Source organism: Bombus bifarius, unplaced genomic scaffold, assembly GCF_011952205.1.
Source record: "Bombus bifarius isolate JDL3187 unplaced genomic scaffold, Bbif_JDL3187 scf7180000008194, whole genome shotgun sequence".
In the NCBI taxonomy this organism is placed as follows: domain Eukaryota; kingdom Metazoa; phylum Arthropoda; class Insecta; order Hymenoptera; family Apidae; genus Bombus; species Bombus bifarius.
The window spans coordinates 1,262,641-1,276,585 of NW_022884502.1; the positions used below are offsets into that span (position 1 = coordinate 1,262,641).

Below are 13,945 nucleotides of genomic sequence, written 5' to 3' on the forward strand. Positions count from 1 at the left end.
CATCGTTGGTGCTAATCCAAACAATTTCCCTAATCCCTCGGTTTAGCTTTATCTCGTATTGTACACGTAAGATTTCGTATTGATATTGGTCTAGTTTATCGAATAAACGATATAAGGAAACAGCGCGATGAAAATATGTTGCAGAAAAATTAGTTACGTGCGGTTAAAGATATACCGTTTCGTGAATAAACAATTACAATCTCGATAGGTTCGAGGTCCTAACACGCGAAGAAAGGTACGCAAAATTCGTTGAAAAACTGTCTTTTGGATTTTTCTGCGTCAGATTGTCTGCTATATAATGTGGATTTTAATCGTAATTGAAGGTTCGAGAGAATTTTTAAAATGAAAAGTACGAAACTCTCTTTTGAATCCACACTGACATCGATTCTTGAATTACAGAAGAAGATTGAAAAGCGATAGGATGAAATTAATCTTGGTTATCGCTAAAATCTTGTGCAAACCTTGCCAAAACACGTTAAGGCGATTCTAAAAGCTACATGATTTTTGGCGAAGTTCTAGCAAGTAAAAAATAAAATCAGTGAATGCTTCTCGTTACGGGCAAAACAAAAAACACCGAACAAACACCTGTGTACCTCTATATTCATGATTTATACAAAATTTGTTATTACAGGTACAATTACGCTCTTCACCGTAGACGTTGTATCGAACGAACGGAACAGATAATTTTTTCCTGTTTCAAGTCACGCTGCATAAAGAAATTTCCTTAATTAAGATTCTAGTACAGCGAATTTATCGTTGGATAGAATCCCGTTCGACCCTGAACGAACGACATCGCGGCTGAAATCCTGATAATTAAAATTCTTTAATTAACCTACTAGGAAGTAAATTGCATTATTTTTCACGTCTGGCCAATTATGCCGTGTAATTACCGAAATCTCATTGTTATAAAAAAAAAGAATAGAAAAGCAAGAGAAACAAGGTGTTAAAGTGGAAGGAGGGAAACGAGAGAGCATCGGAGAAAATGGAAAGCAAAGAAGCGTTAAGTTTCACGCGAAATAGACAAAGTTTCACAACGGTCGATCCGGCCGCTGAACAATTAATATTATTACCACGGAGAAAGCTTCCGATCAAAGTTCTATCGAACTCTCATTACATCAAGATGGCACAATGAAAATTGGATTGCTACGAAGTCCTACTTCTCTCTGGCCAAACGTTCCTACGTAAACTCTATTGTTTTAATACATGTTACGAGGATATTCGGAAAAGTCGCGATCTCGTTATATTTCTCAAACGAAAACTACAGGCAACGCATATAATAAATTACACTTTCTATCTTTTACAGGAAAGCAATTTAAAAATTCCATATACTGTGTGTCAGTTACTCCTATATTACCTAAGTTGCTTTTCATTTGCTGCGGGGGTGAAAAACGCAGACTAACATTCAACGATCGATTCAATATTAATCAATTCTACGTTATCAAAACGTTATCAAAAGCGTCCTTTCACTCAATCGCGTTTGCTTTATTGAACTACCTGAAAACGATCGACTTAACCGTTTAACAAATTTCATAAATTTAGCACCTATTCTTAAAACGGATTTTATCTGAGTCTAGCAAAAATTCGAATCAACGCGTTGGATCTATCGCGTATTTCTAAAAGGTAATGTATTTCTTTGCACATAGCAAAGTCATTTTTTGCTTCGACCGAGTCAAATGCCCTGTTTTAGTCTCCGGATGAAGCAAAAGTAAAATGAAACCAATAAATATAGATTTATATTTCTGCCGTCTCTTCGGCTATAAATGACGCGATAAGCGCGTTGCCGTGTTCTTCGTTAATATTCAGCCTGTAAATGTCAGCCGGTCTAATAATTTGCACTAACAAGATGCAAAGACAGTTCCATTTCTGACTCGCCATATCACGTTCTTATTTCTCCACGTCGCGTCGCGTCGTCGTGGTTCACATCCGTCATTGTTGTAAAAATCCTTATGGCCAAGCCTGCTGCTGTTTTAGTAGAACCTAGACACGTAAAGCTTTTTCTGGCCCCGTGTAACCGTCAAGTTTTTACAACGCCAGGACACCAAGTGCGACCATTCTCTTATTACGACGCGTGCGTTTGATAATACAAGGTGCGCACACAGTATAAGTAAATTTTACAGTATTATACGTATTGGTTTAACAGTTTGATTACTATTAAGCCAGTAGTTACACTGGTTTGCAGAGGCAACTAACAAGGACGGAATCTCAATTAGCTGACAGCAATCCATGGTAACAGAGCAACCGCAATTGTTGACCAGCTATTAAACGTACAAACAGCTGAAAATTATCGAGTTAGTCCATAAGTAACGTGGTCTCCTACCTTACACCTGGAATTTGTAAAACGAAATCAAATGGTGATTATCGAGTTAACGATTGAGAAGAATACAAATCAATATGGAGATAAACGTTGTAACATTTATATTTGAAATTTTGTACGGTTACACGTGCATAATTGTACATTTTTATACCATTGAGTTTTCCATAAATGCACGAGAAAACAATTAAAACATCTAGCAGAAAGAACAAATATTTCGCAATTCCATTCCTTTGGTTACGTTCGCGAAAATACGACTTTACATAAATATCTGCACCCTGCTGATGATTAACATAATTCCATATCTAATTAAACTAAATTTATGAGAACACCGTTGCACAAATATTCTCTTCCTGAAAATCCTGACAATCGAATGATTTGCGACTATTCGATTCGCATTATTTATGCAAATATTTCGAAAGCGCAGAGCGCACGCTCGAAAGCTCAGAACAGAACGTAGCAACGATGATCGTAAATTATAAACGATACGTTGTACACTCGCAACTTGTTAATGAAAGGTGGCTCACGTGCCATTTGATAAATTGATGTTATTCTAAACCGGCAAACGCATAATGTACGTGCCAAAACCCATTGAAACTTCGATATTTCGATCCGTTTGCTTGTTTATTTATTCAACTATCGCGGATGCTGTGCAGAGGCAACACGCTGTATCTGAAAGTTAATAAATTCTGTTTCGAGCCCGTGATCGGACCAATGCCCAACTGACTTGGATGAAAAATTCCCTGCAGCCAATTCCGTTTTCAGCGATACCAAGTGGATATCGATATTTTCCAACGATATGTACGTACGTACGTACACATATATTTAGAACAAAGCAATGAACATTTAAGAAATAGGACAGGTTTAAACTAACCCAAATTGAAGCTCGTTTTGGTACGGCAAAAACTAGTCCTGTCACATCGATCGCTCTGATTACGAGCCTCTGACGTAATTTTAATATGCAAACATCGAAAGACGTGTCACACCTGGCAACCTATTCAATCGACGATGCAATTCCTTCGACTTTTTTATACGAACCGAAAGAGTACGCAAATCTCATAGAAATAGGATACGTGGAGGCAATTTGCGTAAAGGTAAATTTCAACGTTTTCAAATTTGTTACGGTTACGCGTAATTTATCGTTGATCTTTATGCCAAGGATCTTCTTAACGAAACAACCGAACAATCTAGTTGAAATATTAGAAATTAAGAATATCCTAGAATAGAAACTAAAGTTGGATGATAAAAGAGATTGGAAGGCTACGGCAGGTTTGAAACCAAACAACAAAATATCGAGGAATTTAATTTAACATAATTAAAAGGACGGTTTCACAGAAAATAAGCAATGGCGTATCGCTGAAATCCAGACATAACGTTCTACCGTTTATCCATTAACGAAATTAACAAGCGTCACTGTGCGAATTCTGCCTTTCCAAATAGCATCTGCCTTTTCCCCTCGGCGCGCGAATTAGACAGAACGAGAACGGATTTCAGCCGGAAGACCTGCCGAAATTGCTTCCTCGTTATAACACTAGCGAGCTAGCTATAAACTATCGCTACATGATATGAATTTACTTGGCAATGCCCCTCAATTTTGACAATAAAACAGCAGAGCAGATAGACTGTAATTCGCCTGTATATCGTTTAAATCACGTTACCAGACGTTAGGTGGAAGTAAATTCAAATTTCCAGAATTCTATCTTGGAAACGTAGGATATCATATAGAGTGCTGGTGATTTAATTAGCATCGTTTCTCGTAGAGAAACATATATACGTTGAAATTTAATACATCAACATAGAAATAAACAACGAACCAAACATTGGGGTTTTGAATGGGTATAAAAATGATTTTTAACTAACTTTTAACTTCTAGTAATCTAAACAAATTTGAGGTAAATTTCATGTGATTAACTGATATAGGAAAAAGCGAATAACCTACGTTGATATATTAAATACTAGCCTGTATATGTAATCTAAATATAATAATATAATATATTTGTATATAAATATAAAATCTACTGTTAGAATTCACTTACGCCTCACAATTTTACTAAAAAAAAAAGAATGAAAAATATTGAAAGTTTTGAGAGGTTCTACAATTATTGTAAAGTCAATGATTATTATTACAGAATAGTTGCACGAAACGCAAGTTATTTTCGTTGCAGGCTGTCTATCGATTCGACTTTCTTTGATTGTTTCGGTGCTCGCATTCCTTCGCATAACACACGTGTGCACCAGCTGCGAATTGCCAGCGACTTCAGTTTTCACTGAACGACCAGAGATCTTAAAAACTTGTTCGTACAGCGTTAGAACACAGCGGTTACCGTTCATAAAATCAAAAGTGACAGTATCTCCATGTCGTTGAGAAAGTATCTTTTTTTTTGAAAAGCCTCGGCAAAGACTCTGAAGATATCACAAAGTCGCGAGTCAGATAAGAAAGAACCGAGTAAATGGGGATGAGCTACATTCCCAGAAGATGAAACGGAAAATTACATTTTTCGCACAGAAGAGATGGAAATGACTTCGATAAGCGCGGCGTAGCCTTTGGCTAACATTGCTCCCATCGCACTCATCAAACGTGCTACTTGCAATTTTTCTACTAACAAAAAACTTGTTATCCCTCGTAGAAACTCGTGCCTTGGCAACAGATGATAAGAACGATGTTATAAGATGTTACAATAAATGACATTAAATTATGACTCATAAGTAACCATAGTTATGGCAAGAGATAAATCACAATAGTAGAGAAACGAGAAGTTCTTAATCATAACGTTTATCTATTATTATACAAAACGATTTTGATAGATTTAAAAAAGAAAATTTTGATCTCAAAGATCATTCACGTTCTTTATGGAAATATTAAAAACAACCGTGGACAAAATTTTGACCCGTGAGATGAAGCTGAAATTTATTGGCACAACAGGTGTCTAAAAAGGACGATAAATTCCAAGCTGAAAACGTCTAAATAATAGAAAAATGAATATTGAACGACCTAACGATAAAAATATCGATTTTTTGGTTGAATTGTACCTGTGTTTAAATATTTATGGGCGATGGTACAAGTACGATGTATCAAAGAACGCTTTCTCGCATGTAGTTTTTGATCGATAGCGTGTAATGTCACGACACACAGAATTTCAAAATACTGTAATAAATTTAGTAATAAATTACTATGGGCAAGGAAGGTAGATAGAGGTCACCGAGAGCAGGGCATTGGTCGATATGCCAACGTCTCCTGCCTGCAGGTGCACCTGAGGTCATACGCGACCTAGCGCAACCTGCATCCAGCGTCGAACGTCGCGTGCGTGGACTTTTTTCAATTTCTATGGAAAAACCACTCACGTAACACTGATTTCGCTTTTGCATTACGAGGAAAGCAGCTGCGCAGATAGATCTCACAGATGATCCCGCGCTTAAGCAGAGATTGAACAAAAGTTTGGCCTTTGCAGCGCAAATTTGTTAATTTCACACTACCACGGCCTGTGTGATAAATCGAATGATTTGGACACTTAGGTATGGTAAAAACTTTCATCGGTGTATTTTATGTGTATCATACAAAAAGACACTTTGGAATTACATTTACAGGAAACTTGAAGATGCAGAGACGCACAGAATGCTCGTAATATGGAAAAATAGAATTTTCCTAGAATACGTGTTACTTTCGTACAATTTTTCTTCCTCAAACTAACAGAAGTATCTGCAGAAGTTTACGTTTGTCAGTAATGTCGAGTTCGCGCATCATTTTTATGCATTGTCTCATTGCCTGATCTTCAACGAATGAAAGATTTCCGGTTGACGTATATTTTACATATTTGCAACAATTTGTTAGAAATACTTGTGAACGACAGCGTATATGGAAACGTTCCTTCCTGAACTTGCAATAATTGGTTTCATCGAAAATCAATTTGAGAGCACAGTGACAAGAACGTAATACCATAATAACGATAAATCTAACGATTAATCCCGGCTTTACGAGATCAAGCGCGGCAAGACATTAGAGTTCACTTTACAACCGACAGCCGCTTTGTAATCGGCTCGTTGAATCCTTTATTTCTCTCAATCCCTTTATCACTCGCGCCCTACCTTTAAACAGTTTAAACGAAGGAACCTTTCGTTCCGAGAGCGACGGTATTAACGTGGCGAGACGGAACGACAAATTGTTCTCGATCACGAATCATTGTTTTCCTGATTTACTTTCCCTCTTATCCCCTGTTCGTTGACTTTAACCAACCGATGTAATTAGATTCGAACGGATAAAGGATCGAACTGCAGGAAAGCTAACCCCAGCTGCCTACGATAGTGCTTCGTGGTGGGCACAATCGCTTCACCATAATTATAGTAGTAGCTACACCATAGCCGTGACAAACGAGCTCGTTAATGCTCTAATTAGCGCAGACATGCGCCCTTACATGCTCGAATCCCTCCAATTCTCCAAGCACATTCTACATTATTGCATCTAATGGATGCCTAGAACTGTATAAACGTAGTTTGTGCCTAGAAACTGTACTGACCACTTGAGCCAAATAGTTACCAAGAAATGCCACTATCAGCTACAGGTGTTGCAAAGATACAGACTCACAGATTACCAACTGTAACCATCGAACTGGGAGCATCCTAAATTTGCCACATTCACAATAGCGTAGTTTAGTAATTACAAAGGTGTACGATAATAATTCTTGTTCCATAATTTGTATTTCCTTCGTCCACAAATTACTTGGTTATTTGGCTCAGTTAACTGCTAGTTAACAGCTAGTTAATTAGTTAGTTAGTTAGTAACAGCTAGTTAACTGGCCTTCACCTTGGTTCAACAGTATTGCCATACTTGTCAACAAAATGATATAAGCGAATTTGGGACTTTATTTTAGTAACAAAAATCTTGTCAATTATACATATACATGATGCGGCTGTATAACGCGCACAGGCGGACATGGGGTGATTCTTTAAGAAGAAATAAAAAGAAAATGTAGATTTCTTATAGTATGATGCTTCGTTTTCGAGGAAATTAACATGGCTAATTATAAAACGAACAGGAACAAACTATCGACAGGATGTTATTCTACGTGTGAAAATAAATCGAAAATGTGGAATACAATTTGTCCATAAGATGCTTTGTTTCTGAGGAAAGTCAACTTGAAAATTTATCAAGTACATACACTTTTCCCCACGTACTTTAAACACCGTTACATCATATGAACACAACCTTCTGTTTGATTAACCGCATTAACTGGACTAATTATCGCGTTCTATACAAGCCAACAGATCTTCTAACACATTTGGACGTGGTAGTATATCGAACTATCTCGGGATTTAATCGAGAGCTGCTAGCAAGGTGTGCCAGCATTTGAGACTTTCGTTAAATTAATTTCGTCGAATTAGTTTCGTCGCAAGGAGGATGAAAAGTGTTACACGGTTGTTAACAAGCAACCCCTACACTTGTTGACGAGGTTAATTCGATCATAACCGGCGAGATTTCCAAATAAATTATGTGTCACCAGCTTAAGCCGTGGATTCGAAAATTCAATTACGTGGAACAATTAATCGTACTAATGCATCCCAGTCTTTCATCGAGCATGGTTTATGCGTAAATAACGCAGAGAAAATGGATGCAGAACGTTACAGAAACCGAAAATGCGTTTAATTAAAAGGGGGAAACTTAATTGGAAGCGACATTATTGTATACATATACGTACATACGATATTTCGTCTTCCGGAATTAGAATCTACCCACGCTTGTTGCTATATAAAGCGTGCCAGCAACCACGGCGCATAAAATTCCACAAACTACGTGAAAAAAGAAATAAAAAACATAGAATATAGCTTTTACTCGTACTACTAGTTTCGTTTTCGAGGAAAATAAGTTTGATAATTTGTCAAATAATATAGGAGTAATAATCGAAGCATCCTAATTCAAGCGTCCTTGTAAAAGAACACAGTAAGCACCAAAAATACAATTTTTCAAGTGGAAAAAAACAGTTGCTTGACTTTAAATTATTTACGAAATCGTATAAGAAGCCTCTTATTCCATATTTTCGACGTATCTTTTCGTACAGAATTGCCATCCTGCCAATATTATGACTAGAGAAACGTCATGTATATCAAATTATCCAAAAGGCGAAACAAATCGAGTATAAATCGATCAACCTTTCGAAAAACGATAAAAAATCTTGCTAAATTATATTTTCCGTCATGTATTCGATGACTGTCTTCGTTGGCCTCCTATCGTCTCACGTGGTAGCATGCCAAGTTTTGTCCAAAAATCCATCAGTATCATGACAAGAGAACCGGTGTGTCGTGGATTTTCGAATTTTCTACGGATAAACCTACGCGTACACGGTCCCCGATTCTACACCCGTATCGCAGCACATTCATCCGCTCCATTGACTACCGCTTTCCGCTACGTCATTTCTGCACGTTCACTTTTGGAAAAAAAGCACAATACCGTCTGTCAGTGGCATTCAATATCTACTGGTTGAATTTCGAATGTTGAATTTTGAAGATACCGCGATTTGCGACCGATTTATCAACCAAAATGTATTCCTCTTTGTGTTAACGCCATAAGAGTTGTTAAAAATCCCGATATAGAGACCGCGTTGATTTTAATATAAAAAATACCAAAACTTTTGCATCGATCAAAATGTATAATCATTAAACAAGATATAAATAAGGAAATAATACAACTAAATGTACGCGACGTTAATCTAAAAAATTTTTGCATAACAGGTATATAAATACTTCTGTTAGTGCTGTAGTGTTTTTTCTTTTTTACTATTGTCGTCGTTTCAAATATTACTGCTTTGCACGTTTTGTATTTATTGATATTTTTAAATCTATTGTTATTTGTGTAAGTTCGTGAAGTAGAACATATTATAAGGAAATATCTAAACTAAAGTTATGTGAAAATAAATCCTAGGAAGTAGTATGAAACTGAGGACGTAATAGCCTTGCTGAATTATACGCTCACGTATCGACACGCTTTCTGGCCGATTTTGCCATAATTCTCGTATTCGTGCATCGAATAGTAGAAATTTCAATTTCATATTCAACATCGCGAATTTATGTATTACACTGTAAGCCTCTGATACGCAATTACTGAAACGGCATAGGTATATCATATTCGATTGTAAAACACGTATTGCTAGTTAACACTTTGTCTGCCACGTTGACCGGTACATGACCAGCCACGGTTTCTCCTATGACACCACGGTGGTCATTGATGACCGGAGCGCTTCAACTTCTTACAATTGTAAAAATTGAATGAAAATTGAATTGGGGAAGAATGTCGTCTTACATCTATAGGATCTTGCTACGATTAATTTATTTAAAATGGATTAAACAGGCGTTGGTTAAACAGGAAACGATGGTTGTTTAACGTCAACTAAATACAATAACGTACTATAATTAAGACAACTAAATAGTTAATTTGCAACTCTCGTCACCTCGGTTCCAACGCTCTCTCTCACGTGGACCACACTCTCTCGACAACGCAATTCGCACTTCCTGACGTCTCGATTAACACTCCCTGACTTCTCAACTAACACTGACTGTTAATTCGTCTTTCTCCCTTAGCATCCCTTGGTCTCTTGTCTTAGCCCCACCACGCACGTGTTCCGCAACCGCTCGTGGCCAAGGTCACGCAGGCCTTTCCCGCGTAACTATTCAGCTTTCTCGTGACATTGTTTATATCTCCTAGGCCTCTCGTTCACGATACTACACATCATCAATTTGTTATTATTTTGCCATTATATGCTTTGAATAATAAAAATACTCCCGTGGCGTCCTGAGCGAAACATGTGACTTCGGCGCAGCAGTTAAGTGTTAAGGTCGTAATCGTCAACTAAATCCCGTTCAAATTATAAATTTTCTAGTTTTCTCGTTTCGGAAGTATAGCCTTTCTTATTGAATTGTAACAATTTAAAGAATATTCCGGAAAATGGAGCAAATATTTGATCTGCTCTTATGACTAACTCGATTATATTGGAGCAATTTGACAAGTGGTTAAATGAAAACTATGAAGTCGATAAAGTTTGAACGAATTATTCATCGAGAAAATCTGAATAATATGTTTCATTTCGTTTCCGATTTAAGACAAATTGATCCAACCGTTCAACCCGTGCAATTGACTCGATTTAACGAGATATCGCCGAATCGTTTCTTTCCCCGTAGTCTTTAAATGTACATACACATATAGTGGAAGATACCGTTACGATGTTTATTAATAGCTAATTTAAAATAGTCTGCTGTTTCCATAAAGAAGTAATAAATGCTGCATCTAATTAATAATTGTATGCTTTTGGTCTGATTCAAATATTTTTAATGCAAATCAACTAATCGACTAATATACTTCCATACGGTTGCGTATATAGCAAAAATTGTTCGCTGGCTACGTAAACTCGCGTAACTTTCGTTGCGATACGTTGAAATCCTGATGAAACGTCACCGTGTTTTATCAAACTTTTTCACCTTCTCTTTCACTCTCGAAAAACAATGGAACGATCCAATTCGCCGAGATTTCTCTTTGAGATTATTTGAGGAACACGATTCGTAACTGCGCAAGGTCAAGCTGGATATCGGAAATTCAATGGAGTGAACAATTAATCCTCGGCGATGGAAGAACAAGGAATCGTAAATCTCGAAAACCTGCAATTTCTCCATTCTTTCAAATATTTCTCTCGTCGTCAGTTGAATCTCACATATCTTCTTTGACACGTAAGTTTTTAATATTCGTTCCTTTCGCCTTCTTTTTTTGCAACGTAAATTCCCTACGTCGCTGAAATAAGCGAGGCAAAGTTCGCATAAAACGAGAAAATGGAGGACTCCGACAGCTTATCAAAAAAATTGATATTTATGAGACAGGTTTTTCTTTTTCTGCAAGAGTAAACACCTTTCTTTGGCAGCCAAACAAAAAAAGAGGGAAGGTTTAACGAGGTTTAACAGAATTTTAACGTGTTAAGCAAGAAAGATCAGTCACCTCGTCACACGAATTGATAATCTCTTAGACATAATAATATCTTTGCTCGGATGTTTTTCGCTCGTCGTGCGTCGTTTCGTTTCTGTTAATTCTTTAACGCTCAAACCGCATAATCGTTATATAAAAAATATAAAATCCATAAATACGTTGTATTTTGTTGGTTTGAGATCAAAGAGACCAATGAACCGATCGCAACAGGTACTTTCATTTAGAAATTATTCCTATGTATGATGTTTCAAACAACTTTACAACATATCTATACGCTTAATTTAATTTCCAACTGAATATTATAGCAAAGATTTTAAGGAAATAGATACCTTGCTTTATTTTTTCAACGATTCGATATGGATGAAAAATGTTTCACGAATTAAAACGTAAAGATCTACTTCGTCGGAAGTGAAACAGCTGTTTTGCCAGAAGAAGCTAGTTTTCAAAGACGGATCATATCGTATGTAAATTTGCAAGACCTAAAGCCGACTCAGCTAAAGTTGTTCCGACTTTATTAGCTATTAATTTCGTGATTAGAGAAATTTCCAAACAAGAAACGATCCGGTTAACAGGTTAATCAAATAAAGCGTAAAGAGTAATAGTCGTTACGTACACGTTCGATGGGAACGCAAACGAACTAGAAAATGTGAAAAAGCTAACAAACAGATAAAGACGTAATTCCGACAAGAGCCTCTCTAATTATCTCCGCGACAGATATAACGTAATTAATATAAATAAAAGTCGGTTTAAGTGCAAGCTCTGCTGCGTTACGTTAAAAGTATCTGAATACGATCTGGAGTGTCGCGAAGGCAATTTTGTTTCACGTATAAAGTAAACGTGAGTAACAATTTGCTTTGTTGATGGCGTCTACCTTTTTAATTAAGTAATAAGCCTAAAAAAGGGCGAGAGCAGTCTATCACCGCAATGAAATGTTTCCCTTTGCATATGCATGCGTTACACTACGTCCAGAAAATCAATGCACCTGCATACAAGCGGTGCGGAGGTTTTTTCCAACAGGACAGGGAAGAAAAAATACGAGCGCCTTAAAAGCGAGGGCGGACCACGGGAATTTCTAGTATAGCGGTTAAATACCGCTCGGTCGACATCAAAGAACAGGAAAAATCGAGTGGCGTTAGCGTTAAGAATCATTGCTGTATGGAGATTACAGGGGAACGGTACATGTAACAAGTACAATTCCGTTGATTGTCCGATTTTGTTGTTGTCTGGTGTTGTTCGGTGGTTATAACAGCGTACTTTAATATAACGCGATTAAAAAAAAGATATTCGATCCAAAAATATGAACCTTCCAGTAACAGACGACAAATTCACGAAGTTTCGCGGAGAAACTAACAGCGTTCCTAATATTTAAAATGTAACAAAAGATATTTTTCAAAATACCCGCATAACGAAATTTAATAAACAGTTTTGGTAATATATCATTGGTTTGACAAGGTGATGGATTTAAAAATGTTCTCGCGTGAAAAATGTAACTTATCGTATCTTTTCCCCGTGATCATCAATATGAAATAAAACGCCGGTTTTATCCGTAAAAGGTATTAAATATTAGCCTCAAACATTAAATATGATGCTGTTGTAGTATTACATATCGTAATGTCGAAGAAACTACCGTAATATCGTACATCATAATGTTAGAGATCTAATCCATTGATTACCTATTTGATATTAAATACGCCTTATGAATACTAATTGACAATTGACGATGACTTTATTTAAGGAAAGAATTACAAAAACCGGTATGAAAGTTCGAATAGAAAAGAAACATAAAACCCGAAGATGGAGAAAGTCGAATTCAAATGTCGAATTTCGCCTAAACAAACACGCGATCAAAATATTTACGTGGTAGAAAATGAGAGGAATGATCGGAGTGTAGCTCATTAACGTATGTTAATAAGAAGAAAGTGAACTTCTAGAAATGTTACCGACAGACTATTCATAGAGACATATACCTACGTAGTAGAGGCTTTACCCTGACACCCTTCATCTCACGATATTTTTATGTGTCTTCGAGATGGGATAGGACGGTTTGACAGACAACGCGTTCAAGCAGAAGTAAAGAGCCTGTAAACCCAACGTCATCTTGATCCGTCTGTAGTATCGATTTTCCGTGAATACGAATCTCGAAAGTATTCCCGGTGTATCTACAGCTTTGGCGTGAAATATCGGGAAAATATAAAGAGAAAATAGAAGTAGCGGCGCGGCGTGTACGTGCGCGCCACAGTATGCCATTTTCAGTCAGAAACCCGTGCTACATTTTTAGACGGGCAAGAGACTTTCTATCCCAGCGTATATGAAGAAAAAGATGTGAGGGTAAGAAGTAGTAAGAAAATAGGGAAGAACTGCTTTTACGCCTTCCACATAATTCTCCAAGGAAATATTTTTTACCTATTAACATTATACATGGTGTAATTCAACCGCAGAATTTAACCAAACCTCGTCATATTCTATGTGTGTACTCATCTGCTGAATAATCTTAAGACAGTTACTATTCTTAAGAACTGGAAGAAGTTTAGCGATCGTTAAAAGACAAAGTTTGGCTGTTAGGTCGTGAAACTGTCTGCATATACATTAAAATTGAAAAGAATAGTTTTGTACATCGTTATAATTTACAAATTATAACGCACTGCAAGATTTAATGTACATGGAAAATGTGTTTGCCT

General features: G+C 36.8%; 1 protein-coding gene across 3 annotated transcripts in view; it reads left to right on the forward strand.

Moving 5' to 3' along the window:
• LOC117209876 (dopamine receptor 1-like) overlaps positions 1–13,945 on the forward strand; it is a 55,442-nt gene that overhangs the window by 38,266 nt on the left and 3,231 nt on the right. The window lies entirely within an intron of this gene.